Source organism: Dasypus novemcinctus, chromosome 31, assembly GCF_030445035.2.
Source record: "Dasypus novemcinctus isolate mDasNov1 chromosome 31, mDasNov1.1.hap2, whole genome shotgun sequence".
In the NCBI taxonomy this organism is placed as follows: Eukaryota; Metazoa; Chordata; class Mammalia; order Cingulata; family Dasypodidae; genus Dasypus; species Dasypus novemcinctus.
In genome coordinates, this window is record NC_080703.1 from 45221749 (window position 1) to 45238006 (window position 16258).

Genomic DNA, 16258 nt, shown 5'->3' on the forward strand with positions numbered 1-16258 from the left:
GATGACTAGTAAATATTTGAATGTAATTAAAAAAAAAAGATGAGTCTAACTCCTGTGACTCTCGTGTTACTTCTTTTGTTTTAAGAAGGATACTTGTGCAAATCCCAATCAAAAGCAACTAGGGGAGTGAGAAAGGCTTGATGCCACATCCTGTTAGCAACACCAACAGTTGGACATACTAGAATCATGGCTTGATTAGTTGTATTGGCTAATACCTAAAGGGATGTCACACAGAAGTGGGAACAGGAAAAACAAAAAAGAAAACCAAACTCTCCAGAAGAATGTATTTTCTCTGTCCCACATACTGAACGGCGACAAAGTTCACAGGTCTTGATGCTATAAATCCTGTAACTGAATCTTGGTGCAGCATCTGGTCCTTTGGAATAACTGGGTATGCTTCCTCAAACTCACCCGGCATTATTAGAAGGTGACAGAGCTTGTAAAACGCCACGTATACATACATTTCTGAACCCTTCTGTTTTTCTTTTTCTTCTCCCTTCTCTGGGTCCTGCTATTCCACACCCAGCTGTTCCTGGCACTTCCTCTTATTTTACCCTACTGCTCCTGGACAGTAAAGTCTATTCTAAGGATAAATGCAAGTCTCTTTCTGCTCTGAGACAGGATAAAAGGTCAACAGTCAAGAAACAAAAAATCAGTAAGAATCATGACCTACATTTTTCATCCTGCAGTTGCCATTTCTCAAACAAGCCACAATTTCAGAATTTCTTTGCAGAATGAGTATTAAACCCCGTTAACAGTGCTTTTGTCCTCATAAAATAACGTATTCATGCAAATCACCTTATACCATCATCTTTTAAAATTTGCTGCCAAATCAATTATTTTTGTATTGGGGTCCTTAGAGCTCAGGTCTGGCCTTTGTTAAACTTTTGTCCAAAGGTAACATATAATTCCGGCTGAGCCTTTGTCCCAGTATCTCCACTTTTCAACTATCCCATCCTCCTTTCCCCTCCACTCCCAAATATGTTCAAAGAAATGGCAGTTTTGGAGTCACCTAGCTTGGGTTCAAACACCGAGTCCACTGCTGTAGGACTGGGCCTCAACTTTTCCGTAAAAGGAGGATAATTCCTATCGCAGAGTTGATAAAGTAGTGTGACATATGACTAGATGACCACAAATGGGAGCTGAAGTATTAAGTCAGGGCACTCCCACACCCACAGAGCCATCCGCATTCCCGAAGCGCTGGCCCGCGCGGCCTGCCGGTAAACCTTAAACCCTGCAGAACCCTCGTGCTGGGCCTGGGGGTAGCAGGGGGCCTCTGGCTCGCAGTTCCGCCAACCCAGGGGCAGGCTGAGGCTTCCGACCGCCTCGCGGAGGCTCCCCGGCCCGTGAGGTCCGGGGCTGGGGTGATGCTTCCCACCAGGACTTGAGTGGATCCGGAAAGCGAAACCCCGGCTGCACGCCAGCAGCTCGCACGCCCAGAGGCTCGGGCCGCGTCCCGCCCCCCACTTGCCCAGGGCCGGTTCACAGCTCGCCCAGGGCCGTGTCACTCGCCTGCCCCAGGGCCGGGCCTCAGGCCGCCCAGGGCCGAGTCCCCCACCCGCCAGGCCCGGCCTCAGGCCGCCCAGGGCCGCTTCCCGCCCCCACCCCCCTTGCTGAGGGCGCGTCCTCAGTTCGCACAGGGCCGGGTCGCCTCCCGCCTCCCGCCTCCCGCCCCCCGCCCCCAGGGCCGCGTTCCTCCCGCCCACGCCGCTCGGGGCGCGTCCCGGCCTCCCCCGCCCAGCCCCCGCCCGCGTCCCCGCCCGCGGCGGCCCGGGTCAGCTGACCGCCCCGTGACCGCGGGGCGCAGGCGCGCGCCGGGCCGGGGCTCGCGCGAAGATGGCGGCCTCCAGAGCGGGCCTCTGAGGGGCCGGGAGCGGGCGGAGGGCGGGGGGCCGCGGAGCTCCGGGTCGGCGGGGCGAAGCAGGCCGTGAGGGCGGAGGCCGCGGGGCGCCTCCCCGCACCCTGGACGCAGAGCCGGCGGCGGGAGGAGCTCGGGCTGCAGCCTCGGCCGCTCCGCGAAGGTAACGCCGACCCCCGGCACCCGACCGGGCTCTGCCCGCGCGCCGTCTCGCGCCGTGGCCCGGAAGGCCCGGGCGGGGCGGGGGGCGCTCTCGGCCGCGGTCCCAGGGCACCCCCGCCGCCCCCGCCCCCGCCCCCGCGCCCTGCCCGGGCGCCGCCCTGGGCCGCCCGCCCCCTCTCGCCGGCTCCCCCGCCCGCGCCCCGCTCCTCGCCGCGCGCCCCCGGCCCCGCGCCCCGCTCCTCGCCGCGCGCCCGCTCCTCGCCGCGCGCCCGCTCCTCGCCGCGCGCCCGCGCCCCGCTCCTCGCCGCGCGCCCGCGCCCCGCTCCTCGCTCCTCGCCGCGCGCCCGCGCCCCGCTCCTCGCTCCTCGCCGCGCGCCCGCGCCCCGCTCCTCGCCGCGCGCCCGCGCCCCGCTCCTCGCTCCTCGCCGCGCGCCCGCGCCCCGGGCTCCGCCCTCGGGGCTGAGTTCCTTCTGGGTGCCGCGACCCCCACCGCTCCCCCGCGCCCTCCCCCGAAGACTCTGCATTTCTTTGCTCAGCCGTCTTCCGCTTTGTTGGGAAGTGGGGTGCGCGCACGGCTTCCCTGCCGCCCCCCACCTTTCCTAAACCAGGATTCCCCCTCAGGCTTTTCCTTCCTGCAAGGCCTTCGGGGCTTTGCTCCTGAACGGGACGTGGGAGGGGCGGAGGGGCTGCAGTGCCTCCGCAAGACTTCAGATGAGTGCCTGCCTGGGGTGATCTCCAGTCGGAGGCTCAGTTAGCCACTCTTGGCTTGAGATTGTTTCCTTTATTAGCTGCTTAAGGGCAATAAAAAAGTAGAAATCGCCCTCAGATGTGGCGGTGGTGGTCTCCCAGAGCAGTGACTTCTCGCTCCTTTTTGCTTTGAAGCTCAGCCTCATTCCCCTCGGAAAGCAGCGCCTTTACCTGTTTCCCCTTCTAGGAGGAGCTTTGTTCTGGTCGATTCTTTCGGGCTCTTGCTTTGTAGTGTCTTGGAAAAGAAGTAAAGTTTCAGGATATCTGCCCCAGTGATTGTCCTTATTACTGTTATTTTCTCTCTCACTTTACGGACCTGATAGATTTTTAAGTTTGGAAGTATTGTCAACAGGAAATTACTCACTGTAGTCAGGGTTTGTGGTGGTATATTCACCAGTATTCCGAGTCTGTGGGGAAGATGAAACACTTGCCTTTTAAAGAGAAGGAAATGTAGAGAAACTACTTAATCAGAAATTCGGTATCCGAAAAAGATTTGATTGCACATTTCCTTGGTTTCTGGAGAGAGTTTTATTGTTTGACCTAATCTAGCATTGGCATTGGCACCTTGTTAATATTTTTAATGTGATAGGAAACAATATTTAAGTGGCTATATCTTAAATTCAGCTCATGGTTTTAATACCTCAATGTATTCAGAAAACGTAAGTTCTTGTTTCAAATATGTCTCCTATTTGAAAACAGGAAGTAGAACTATTAGGGGAGGAAAAGAGGAGGAGGAGGGTTATTAAGAGCCTCATGTAGAGAACCTTAGGGAGAGTCCAGTTCACGGGTAAGTCAGCATTTGTATACCTTTGGGAGGCGATGGATATTCCTCTTCCTTTTGGTAAAGTGGTAGTAATGCATAGTCTAAAATATATGGGAGTCATCAGTGAAAAACAGTTTATGGGATCACGGAAAGAATGAAAGACTTTGTATTTGTATTATTTGTATTATTTGTATTTGTATTAACCAAACTTAATCCACAACTAAATAGGAGCCATTTGCCCTGGTAAACTGGAACTGTAACAATACTGGCTTTATTAAATTTGCTAAAAGATTGATAGTGGAATCTTTGTACTACATTAGGACTGAAATAAAAAAGGATGTATTTTGACTAATACCTCCATTCCTCAACCAGTGCTGTTTACACAGGTGAATCTGAGGTTTCAGTTTCACTACCTTTCTCCTGCTTCTGTGATTGAAGTGCTTAAAGTTAAGCAAAATAAAAGCCAGGCTAAGCTGATAAAATGCCCCGCATATTGGGTTGCTACTAGTAGTTTTAGGCCTAACCTTTGACGGGTTGATGGTAATGTTTGGCGGTGGCTAAAGGAGAGCTGTTTTGAGAGATTCTTGAAGTCTGTGTTTCTTAACCTTATCACACCTAATAAAGCCTCCCTTTTTATACTGAAGTTTCATAACTCCTCCTTTAGTATCCTGAAAAGTTTATAAATAATAAAAATGCCTTCTGGCTTCCTTCCCAGGATGTAAAGAATTGAAAGAAGCTTTGCTCCCACCGTTACAGCGGAAAAGAGCCAGGCTAACTACAGATTCATGGCTTTCTTTGAATCTGTCAAAGAGCTGAGTTTGCAGGACACACTACTGGCCCAGAATTTAAGGATACAGAGCACCTGCAGAAAGAGGGAAGACACAAACATGCATTCACCTGCATTAGACAACCAGACACTGGGAAGAAGAGTTCAGCTAGAATAGTTAACAAATTGATGAAGGCTAAGTCCCCACTGGGATTTTAAACTCTGTTAAACCCCTTGGAGCCTGCAGAAATTTGGTGAACCAACATTCTTCTGCGGTCTTTTTATCTACCAATCTTGGGTATTCATAGAAAAGATCAGAAAGAACCCTGAAAGGTGTCTAATGTGGTATAGACCTGGAGAAGGGGAATAGCAACAGAGCTTTCAGGGGAGAATCAGGAACTCTGCTCTGATTCTTCTCCTCTGGGGAACAAGGACACTTTCATTGAGTGGGGGAAGAAAAAGGAAGGGGGAAAGAATATAACTCCTGGGGGAGAGGCCACAACAGCAGCCAGGGTAGGTCAGGAGAACCAAGAAGGCCACACCCCTGAGACCCAGGAGTGCAATATGTACTCAAGACTGAGTCTTCATCAGTATGGAGACCCTGCTAGACCTTACGGCAGAATACTACTAGCAGAGCTACAGGAGAGAAACAAGATTATGCAGAGACCTCAGAGGTACAGCATGTAGAATCAGACATTGTTCTAGTAAACATATGCTATTGACAAATGCTATTTCTACAGATATTTGTAGCCTGTAATAGACTGAAGATAATAACCATAGGAACAACAAATTACAAACCCAGCCCAATTCCTAACTAGATTAATACAAACCCTGCAGTAAAGGCCTAGCAAAGAAAAGGCATGTCCATTTCTAGTCAAGAAAATTATTTATCTCAAGCTTTTTTGTCTTTCACAACATGTCCAGCTTTCAGCAAAACATTATGAGACATACAAAAACATAAAGAAAAGACGCAAGAGAAAGAGCAGTCATCAGAAGCAGACTCAGATTGATGATACAGATGCTAATTATCTGAAAGGGCATTTAAAATAGCTATGGTTAATGTTTTAAAGACACTGACTGAAAACATGGAGAACATGAAAGATCAGGTGGGTAATTTCAGCAGAAATGGGAACCAACAGAAAGAATAAAATGACAAAAGCTAGAAATAAAAAATAATAAAAGAGATGCAGAAGCCTTTGGGCTCATCAGTAGATTCAATGAGTAAAGCATCATTGAACTTGTAGATAGGCTATAGAAATTACCCAAAATGAAACAGAATTAAAAAGAAAAGAAAAGGAAAAAAAAAAAAGGATGGACTAGAGGACAATATAAAACTTTTAACATGTGGGTAATTTGAATCCAAGAAGAAGAGAGGTAAACAGAAGAAATATTTAAAGAAATAATGGCAGAGAATTTTCCAAAATTATTGTCAGACATCAAACCACAGATCCAAGAGGCTTAGTAGAGAACAAAGGGATAAATACTCTCCCCAAAATCCTAAACCAAAGCAAACTAAACCATGCCATATATAGGCATATCATATTCAAACTACTGAACATGAGAGAAAATCTCAAAGACAGCCAAAGAAAAGAGGAACAAAGATGAGAGTTACAGCAGAGAAACCACGCAAGCAAGAAGATGATGGAGCAGCATCTTAAATAGGAATAAAAACTGTCATCCCAGAAATTTATACCTAGCAAAAATATCTTTCAAAAATGAAGAAGAAATAACAATTCAGATACAAGCTTGAGGGAACAGGATATCCTGAGCCTACTTTCTTCTCTTCACTTCTTGAGGAATCTCTCTTTCTTTTCCCTGAATTTAAAAACCAAAATATTGTTAAAAGCTGTTAGATTTATATCATCATTATGAATTTCTTCTCAGTGTGCTAAAATTCCACACCTAACTAATAACCCAAAATCTCCACTTGGATATCTCACCTATGTAGCGTAAAAATTGTTGGAAACATTTTTTAGCAGCTTTATTGAGCTATATAATTCATCCATTTTAGAGTGTGCAGTTCAGTGGTTGCTATACAAAACAGATTCCATAAAGCCTTTAACCTACAAAATAGGTATTAACAGAGGCTTACAACTATTACCACTATCTAATTTCAAAACATTATCACTCCAGAAAGAAATTCTATACCCATTAACAGTCATATGTGGTATCAGATAGAAATGTTGACTGGTGCAGATTTTTTTATGTTGGTAAAATTCAAATACCACAAGCGGGGTTGCTATCAGCATTGTTTTCTGAAATTAATAAGGTAAATAAATTCTATAAATTTACATGGCAGTTGCATTCCTGGAAAATTAAGGTATGTTAAAACCTGCAGAAAGTACTTTATGATTTATAGTTTAAATGGAATTAGAATCTGGGATTAATTATAAATAGGTTTTTTTTCCTATGTGAATGACCACTGGGATATACAAAAGTGTTAAATGGAAGACAATTCTTCAATCTTTGGGACGGTCTTGTATATCGAGGGATACCTAGTGTCTGTCCCCCTCACTAAATCCACAATCCACTGCCCCATATGGGTGGCATTCTGTGCCTTCCAAAACCTTAGTGGTTTTCAACACATTTTTCTGCCTCAGCGTTGTCCACATGCTCAGCACGTGCCAGTCAGAGTCAGTGCCCTCCTTTGTCATGTGGAGTGTGACTCTTAATCATGGGTACCCCTTTCAGAGTCAATGATTAGGGAATATCCTTGTCAGAGGTAACTTGAGCCTTCATAATTGTGACCATCTTTGCTAAGACATAATTACCTGTGCGAAGGTGCTATTAAATGTGGCTCAGACAGTAAAGCATAATTTGCTAGATATTCTCACATGCTCTTTACTTTATCCAGCAGCTTACATATTTAAGTTGTACTTTTATGGACTATTTATGAGGAGAGTGATCTCTAACGCAGCAAGTCTAAAATCAGTGGAATTTCAGTTTCAGCATTCTAAGCTGTGCTTAGAAGGAAACTACACTGCGTCATTGTCACATCCTCAGCATATGCCCCTTGTAATTGATTAGTAAAAGTTTTATCTTTTGATTAACAGACTGAAAATAAAACCCTTAAAGCAATCTAAAATAATAATTTTAATGCTCCCATTTTGTCAACTGTACTTAATGGAGGGATTGATGGGGTTATTAATGTAGGAGATTTTCTTTGGTATTTTGTAAGTTCTATACAAATTATACTAAAATTGAAATTCTTATACAGTGACTTCTGACTTATATGGCGTGGTCATCTAGTGCTTTGGAACTTCTCTCTCTCTCTCTCCCCATCTGTCTGTCACACACATATATCTATTCAAGATACAGAATTATTTGGACATGTATCAAATCTTAGACCAGAGAAGCCATTCTACCCCCAAAACTTTAGTAGAGCTGCTTGGTTTAATTTAAAATGGGAAATACCCACCCATCCCCCTTTTTTAGGTGAACTGATAGATGTGGAAGTGTTCTATGAATGTGAAATGTGAGGGGAAAGATGGGAGTAATAGGAATAATTCAGAAAGAGCTAAACTGGAAATGTACATGTTGCCATTTTGTATTGGGTGAAAGTACATTTTAGCCACTTAAACCTCTAATAATAACAGTCTTTGGGTATTGGGATGCTTACTGTAAAACTTTTTTTCAGTTTGTATTTGGTGTACTCTTAAGTAATTTAGTACCCTCTTATGCATTTATTATAATGATAGGAAAAAGAGCAACAAGTTAAAACAGTGCTGCTGAAAATCTCTTTGCCCATTGGGGCCCATGTAGCATAAATACAGCAAGATTATTAAGTACCTGTTTGTGTGTTGTAGAAGAGCATATTGTTCTTGCATAAACTAAATGATGCTTCAAAGATGAAAGAGAAATTAGGTCTTGAAGACTAGGAGAATGTGTATAAACTAAGAATATGTGAGTGAACAATGGCAATGATTTCACAGAATTGCTTATGTGAACAGACTTAGTTCTTTTCAAGTTAATATTTGAGCCAGTTTTAGGTTTTGGAAAGGGAAAGAGTCACAATAATGCATCTCTTGGGAAAAACCTTTTTTCACAAGAGTTGACGGTCTACTTTGTAAAAAATATGAATAATTCCCTCTGATGAAATCAGCATACATGTGATGTGAAATACGAAGGGATAGGGATCTTTTCCGGTATTTGATTTATATTGATAAATAGAAAAGACCAACAAATTTAACTACTATAATATGTTTTCTTTCCCCTTCCTCTCCCATTAGCTAATATTAAAGTGTTTCTTCAGATTTAGGGTTGCTTTTGAATTCCTCTTGCCCATTTATTTCAAGAACGTGTGTTCAGTTTCTAATCTGTAAGGAATCAATTTAAAAAAAAAGGCAAAGGAAATCTTAGGTTCTTTTGACCTAAGGTAGTGTGTGTTTTAAAAGCTAATTTTGGCATGGCAGATGAATACAAAGTCTTCATGATATTATATAATAACTTCTGAGCAATTATTTGGAGATATGATTGTCCTCTAAAATTTGATATCCCTACTAGTTTTGTTTTTCTCTAATGACACATCTCTGGAGCTATCAGCTTCTTCAACAAATTAAGGAACCTAAGGTGGGGTTTACTAAAACCTTACCTTGTGATCTATTTTTTGGCTGCTTTAAGATCCCTGTATAGTAGGTATTGTACACATTCCATATACTGACTTGTTTATTTAGAAGGAAATGTTTTAACTTGTATACTTGAGTTACATATTAAAGCACAAAGTTGAAAATTAAAAAAGAGGGTTAAAGTTCTTATGGCTGTTTATCCCCGTACACAGCACATTCTAAGACTTCAGCAGTCTGGCTGTAGCTTTTTAATCTGGGGAAAAGTTGATGTTCTGTAATATTTCTTACCTTTTATTTAAACTCTAGTAACCTAGTGAGGTGATTCAGTTTCAAACAAAACTAGGTATTCAGCAGGCCAGTTAAGGGGTTCTCCTTTGCCTAGCAATGGGTCTCCTTCCCCCTGCATTTTCAGTAAGGTATAGCTGTATGAGAAAGTATTAAGTTCATCACTTAGTTCCTGCCATGTGAATTTCTACCATGTTGTCAAGTGTGGCTTCACAATATAGTAGGTAGATGATGTTTCTATTTTAAGAGAGTTAGATCAGAAAATAAAAGCAAATTCTGTTTCCCCCCCAACATATGTTCACCTGCAGCAAAATTGAAAGAACTTTACAGTAAACATTTTTATACCCATCTCCAAGATTTTCATTTTAACATTTTATTACACTTGCTTTATCACTATCAGTCCATCTTTCTATTCATCCATCAATCTATCTTATTTTTCTGATGTTTTTTAAGCCAGCTCAGTTTTCATTCATTACTTAAGAGCAAGGTTAATAATGAAAGTAGAATTTATTCTTACATTTTATTTTAAAACTCCAAGTGGAAAATTAGCATCTTGTTCTCTGAAAGTTGTCATATTTGTGTAAAAATTACTTCTCATTGGTCATGGAAAATGTATGCTTTAAACAAGCCAATAGTCCTGATTAAAGCCAATTCCTTCCTTCACTAGTACAATATTTTTTCAAAGTATACTTATACTTTGAAATTTAGAAATGAAAGCTCTGTTTGAGTTTTTTTGCTTAACATCATTTATACACATATACTTAATTTTGCTATGTGTGCAAATTCTTTTGCTTATAGCCTTAGCTGTAATATGCTTGGGTTGCTATAGCATCAATTATTTATCCTACTTTTTGTCCTTAATGTTAATTTAATGTAGGTGGCTTCTCAGCAGACTTTCAGATCCTCTGGTTTTGTGTCAAAATCATGCATTGTCTAAGAAATTATTCTCATTCATAAATGATCCCAAAAGAATTATTATTATTGCCAGTAATGAATTAGAGAATGTGAGAAAATTGTGTTGGTGAAAGCATGAAATTCAGAATTCATTGAAAAAGGTGAACCTAGCCAAAATGCTTGTGTTGCCCTGATTTTGATTTTTTAACTGTTAATACTATTCTCTCTCAAAAGAGCAAACTGAAAAGTTGCAAAAAAAAAAATGCTCTGTTGGTGGTGTAATATTAGGACAAAGAATAAAAGCAAGCGGAGCAGACTTGGAAATATTGGAGGTTCTTTTAACTTAATTTAGTAACAAAAGCTGTTTATAAACTTGTTTTTCCCATTTTCAGAAGGGTAGGTCTTTGAGCATTTGAAGTGGTATACTGTTGTAGGAATGGAGATATTTGAGTGGTGATTAATTTGAGCAGATAAATTCTTGCTAATTTGCATAGCCTCTGAATAACTGGTAGAATGGCAAATGCTGGTGCTGCAAGGTCTCATTCAACAATTTTTGCATTTTATTACTTGGACAGTTTATTGTTATCTGCTGTGTGCCTACACATGACTCACTGATATTATCTACTTGATGCTTGCGCTTACTTTTTTAATATTAGAAATTATGCAAATTTTCATCACTAATAATTGAGGATTAGTGGTTGTTTAAGAGTTTTGCTTATGAACAATTTTAGAGCTGCTAGAAGTTATTAAATATTCACAGAGGGGATATTGACTGGGGATTAAATTATTTTTATGGAATAAAGTTTCTTTTTTCCAAAGTTTCTCAATCTATAGTTAATTTACAGCTATTCAACATAAATTTTAAATGTTAAGTTGTATATGTATAAAGAAACATTTCTCATAGTTGAAATTCCAGATACCTTATAAGGTTGAGTGGGGGATATTTAAATTGTAGTGAATAAGATTTATTTTTATTTTATTTTTTTTAAGCAGGTACTGGGATTGAACCTGGGACCTTGTACATGGGAAGCAGGTGCTCAACCACTGATCTACATCTGCTACCCAAGGTTGACTTTTAAAGTAATTGTGTAGGAATAAAGTTGAAATAAAGAGAAACTTAAGTGTCAGGTTATCTTATATATTGGACTATCATATATATTTCACATTTTGTGTGAAAAATAAATTGTAAAGAATAAAAAAGATAAAATGATACCCTCATGTACCTGCCACTGTTGACTTTAGTCATGAGATAGGATTAGCAAGATTATGAAACACATAAAATGATCTTGGCAGTTTTCTTATTATGGGGTCACTGGCAGTCTATTGCTCTAACTTTCAAAATTGGTGTAGTTATCTTGAATAGTTAGGAAAAAACCATAAATGCGGATTAAATCAATGAAAACCTACTTTTGAAAGTAAACATTCTAGGTGATATAGATTGGATAGCAGAAGGATTGAAATTAATGGATAAAAGATTGAGAGAGGATGAAATAATTCAGTAGTGATATCTTTACCACCCCAAAATGCCTTAAGATAGGGGCTCTTAACCTTTTTTGTTCCATGGACCCCTTTGCCAGTCAGGTGAAAACCACAGACCACTTCACAGAATGTGACGGTAGTTTTATGACACTTAACGTTGGCACGTCTTTAAATTTTAGGATTATTCAAAATTACATTTTATAACTTTCCTGTAATTTCAATACCTGATAACCTAACATGGTGCAACATCTGTTCAATGGTCATTTCTGGCAAACATTTAGAAATGCGAGTTTTCCCACGGCATCATAAAACCACCTTTGCCATCCTTACCAACCTTTTTGCAGGCAGTTATCCACTGGACTCAGGACAAGCTACATCAAAATAAAAATCATACTAAGTTCCCACTGTACTATTATTTAATAAATATATCACACCCACATCAACACATCCTCACAAGAAATAATGTTTTTTTTTGAATTTCCAATTCAAGCCCACGGACCCATTGGGGATCCAGGGACCCCAGGTTAAGAACCCCTGCCTTAAGAGGTACAAATGTCTGTCAGTACTTGAAAATAAAAAAGATAATAGAAATACTCCAAACAACTATTGCTTATCTAGGGTAGTATATTTGAAAGTACAGAAATTGTTATGATTGTAGTTAATACTTTGGGTGCTTATTCTGAGCCAAGCACCATGCTAAACCTTTATTTGGGCTATTTGTCCTCACCACAACTCATTAAGGCAGGTGCTATCATCCCTATTTTGAAGATGAACTGGGATTCAGAGTGTTGAAACTTTAGGCAAAGTCATGCAGCTAGTAACTGGCAGGGACTGAATTGTTAACAGTTTACTTTTGGCTTCAAGTAATACTTGTTTTTAAAATTTACCACCCTTAATTTGTAGATAGATTGAGTACTAAAACTGCTTTCAGTGTATTTGTTATTGTAGCTTCTTGTGCTGGTCCTTAGTTAATATTTTAGTGTGTTGAATAGCAGCTCTGATCTCTTGCTACAGAGAAGTGTCTGGAGTTGGTCTTTGCAGAGGAATCATCGCTTAAATCCGGCATTCAGAAGTCCCCTAGACTTGCCTTCACTCATTTTCCATTGGTCTTCTTGAAGTTGTTCCAACTCCATAGTTAGTAAGAATATTCCCTTCCAGTTTTTTTTTTCCCTGCATTTTTTCTGATCTTTGTGCATTGCCATTAATTTCTTTAATTAGTCATCTGTGTGTCTGGAAGTACCCTCCTGGTTTGAAAGAGTCACTGCTGTTTCCAGACCAGTTGGCTTTTGGTAGATGAATAGTATAAAAAATAATTGAGGTTTTACTGAGAGTGTAAAATAGGTTTGCTTGGAAATTTGGAGAAGTTAATATACTGCTGGTGACTAGGTCCCAGCTTCAGATCTTATTAATCTGGTTATTTTAAAAGCTCAATATTAGTCAAAATAGTGTTTTTCTATTTTTCAACTCTCCTGAAAGTTTATCCTGAAATCATATTTGGTAACAAGTTTCTGCTATCATGTATTTATTTCGAGCACTTTCATTTAAAAAATAGAAAAGCTTATCTATTGATAGAAATATTTTAAGTTAATTTGTAGATGGTAGAGTGCTTTAGCCTTAGAGACTTCCTTTTACTTTTATTTCTTTTGAGCTGTGTTGAGTATAGTAATTTATTTCAGCACTTCAAAGTGTGGGTTTTAAGTTGTTTTCAAAAAATGCCTAATCTTTCTAGGTGAAGATAATAATTGGAGCTAGTTCTAAATTAATCCAGGAATGTGCTATCAAAAGATAAACCTATATAATTACATGGTTAGAATGAATTTAATTTGATTTCCTAAATTTGATTGAAAGTGGTAGAGCTTAGCTTAGGCACATAGACTGTGGAGTTACACAGATTGAGTTCAAAGCGTGGTTCAGCCACTTACCACCTATGTGACTTTAATTAAGTGAATTAACTTCTCTGTCTCAGTTTTCATTTTTTTAAGTTATTTTTTTAAAAGATACATAGATTACACAAAATGTTACATTAAAAAATATAAAAGGACCACATATACCCCCACTTGCCACCCCCCCCACTCCTCCCACATCAACATCCCCTTTCATCAGTGTGGCATATTAATTGCATTTGATGAATACATTTTTGAACACTGCTACACAGCATGGATTATAGCTTACATTGTAGTTTACACTCTCTCCCAGTCCATTCAGGGCTTATGGCAGGATATATAATGTCCTGCATCTGTCCCTGGAATATCATTCAGGACAACTCCAAGTCCCAAAAATGCTCTCATACCACATCTCTTCTTCCCTCTCCCTGCCCTCAGCAACTCCAATGGCCACTGTCTCCACATCAGTGAACAGTTTCTTCCATTGCTATAGTCACAATAGTTCTGTAGTACAATACCAGTAAGTCCACTCTAATCCATATTTTATTCCTCTATCCTGAGGACCCTGGGATGGCAATGTTCACTCCACCTCTAAATCAAGAATGGGCTTAGAGCCCATATGGCTGATGGATGCAGTTGTAGACTCTTTCGGTTCCCTAGTGTCATGGTTGACCATCCTCACCTCCATGTTAGCTGACCTCGGTAAGTACAATGAACTGGAGAGCAGGTGTTGCAACTCTGCTGAGACTCAGGGCCCAGCTGGCACATGAATAGTCCAGAGATTCAAGTCTCCGGAGCATACACTAATCCCAGCACCAACCACAGGTTCAGTAAAAGTGACAGAAGAGGCATGTGTAGATTGGTAACATCTGAGTCCAACTCCATCACACTCAGGAGCACAAATTCCAAGGTAGAGCCCACTGGCAAGGTACTGAACTCCAGAGACCATTTGCCATGACTGTAGGACCTAGTATCCCCGTAGCCCTCAGGAGCACCACTATCTGGGGTTATATCTACTTTGGCTGTCTCTGAGATCCTGCTCAGACGTGCGTAAGCACAACCCTTCTGATGACCTTCCGACTCATTTTGAAGTCTCTTAGCCTTATGCACTTACTTGTCTTCACCATTTCCCCCTTTTATTCAAGGTCTTTTTCTAGTTGCATCACCAGCCAGTGCTTGGTAGTAATCCCTTGGCACCAGGGAGGCCCATCCCCAGGACTCATGTCCCATGGTGGAGGGAAGGTAATGCATTTGCATGCTGAGTTTGGCTTAGAGAATGGCCTGCAGCTCCAGGCCTAATTGAAATTTCAACCACACAGGTTCATAAGCATAGTCTTCAGTATCAAGGGCCCATCATTGGACCATCCTTCTTCACTGTGTTTGCCCTTGCACTTGGGGGATTGTTGCTGCTCCATTAGGGAGTGCGACAGAGTTCCCCAAAATGGGAAGTCAGCACTCACTCAGTTGTCATGTGTAACTCTACCTACTATGTCAATACCCAGCGAACATCCAAACATATCTATATACCCTAAATGCATGCTCCGGAGAACTCCCTCCCACCCATGCATCCTCCTTCAATGACACCCCACATCAGTGCTCCTCCCCTGCCATAGTTGAACCCCTCTTTGATTCAAAACTTCTTCAAAAATGAAGTCTAATATATTGCCAAATTCAATTAATAAAGAAAATGAAATAGTAATGATAGGTTTAAAGATTAGAAATAGAATACTTAATAATTTAGAAAAAACTATTAATAAAGTAAAAAATAAATTGGGGTATTAAAATATGAAAAATATCATTAAAATTTTTTTTTTGACATTTTAACTTCCATCACTGTAATAGGTGTTCCCCTGTGTATACAGTGGCAAGGCAATCCTTTCCATTTTTTCCTCAGTGTCTTCATCCTTTTTTTTTTTGTTATGTCTTCAAAAAAGCTTTAGGTCATAGTAAAAGTCACATATAGAATACAGGGGACCCTCATGTACCCAACATCAAACCCTTTTCTCCCTTCCCCAGCAATGATCTTTTTGCATATGGATGTTACATTTGCTGCAGCTAATGTACAAATATTGAAACATAGCTGCTAACTACGGTTGCATCATGGCTTACATTATGGTTTAGATTTTAGACTGTACACTTTTATAAATTTCTGGTGAACATGGCCTATATCCACCATTGCAGGATCATGCAGAACACTTCCATTGCCCCCAGTTACCCCTCTTCCATCTATCTATTCCTCTCTCCCCCTCCCCTTGGGGCCCACAGTGACAACCAAGCTTTACTGCTTGAAGGACCAGATTCATAGATACTGCAACAATGCTGAGGGCTTGACAAATGTCTGTCCTTCCCCACTAGGAGCCACCATGCCCTCAAGAGACACCCTCTCCTCTGTTTGTGAACATCAAACCACCCCAGGATGGGGGTACAACACCTTCCCACTCATTGTATGGGTCTCCACCCACTGATATAACACACTGACAAGAGGAGCCCTCACACACTCCCTAGAAGCCTGCCCCGGGTGCACCCTGTGCCAGATGCACCCTGTCAAACACCTTAAACCAGTACCTTATTATATTTTTTAAAGAGTTTTCTCGACATTATAGTTTCAGCCACATACCCGACATCTCCTGTGATTACCTGCTTCCCCCCAACTCTTCCCCCCAATTCCTTGGACCATCTGACCCATCCTCCCAACCCTGGCCCCCCTCAAGGCTGCAAAGCCCCACCCGATAGTGTCCCTATGCCCCCGTCTTCTCCTTTCACTGCACACCTGCTTATGTCCACTTTATCGTAGATTTTGCCTGTGTGGGCGTTGGCTCACAACCTTCCTCCCCTCCCCCTCATTTCCTGTAATCC

General features: G+C 41.5%; 1 protein-coding gene across 3 annotated transcripts in view; it reads left to right on the top strand.

Moving 5' to 3' along the window:
* The first annotated feature begins 1881 nt into the window (after positions 1–1881).
* Positions 1882–16258, top strand: part of DNAJC13 (DnaJ heat shock protein family (Hsp40) member C13) — a 137780-nt gene continuing 123403 nt past the window's right edge. Inside the window, exon 1 of one of the 3 annotated variants that reach the window (XM_058290684.2) lies at positions 1882–2021. The gene's annotated coding sequence lies outside the window, so the exon portion shown is untranslated. Of the gene's footprint in view, positions 2022–11654; positions 14105–16258 lie in introns of those variants that run through there. The other 2 variants (XR_011647845.1, XM_023588537.2) reach the window with 2 other exon arrangements.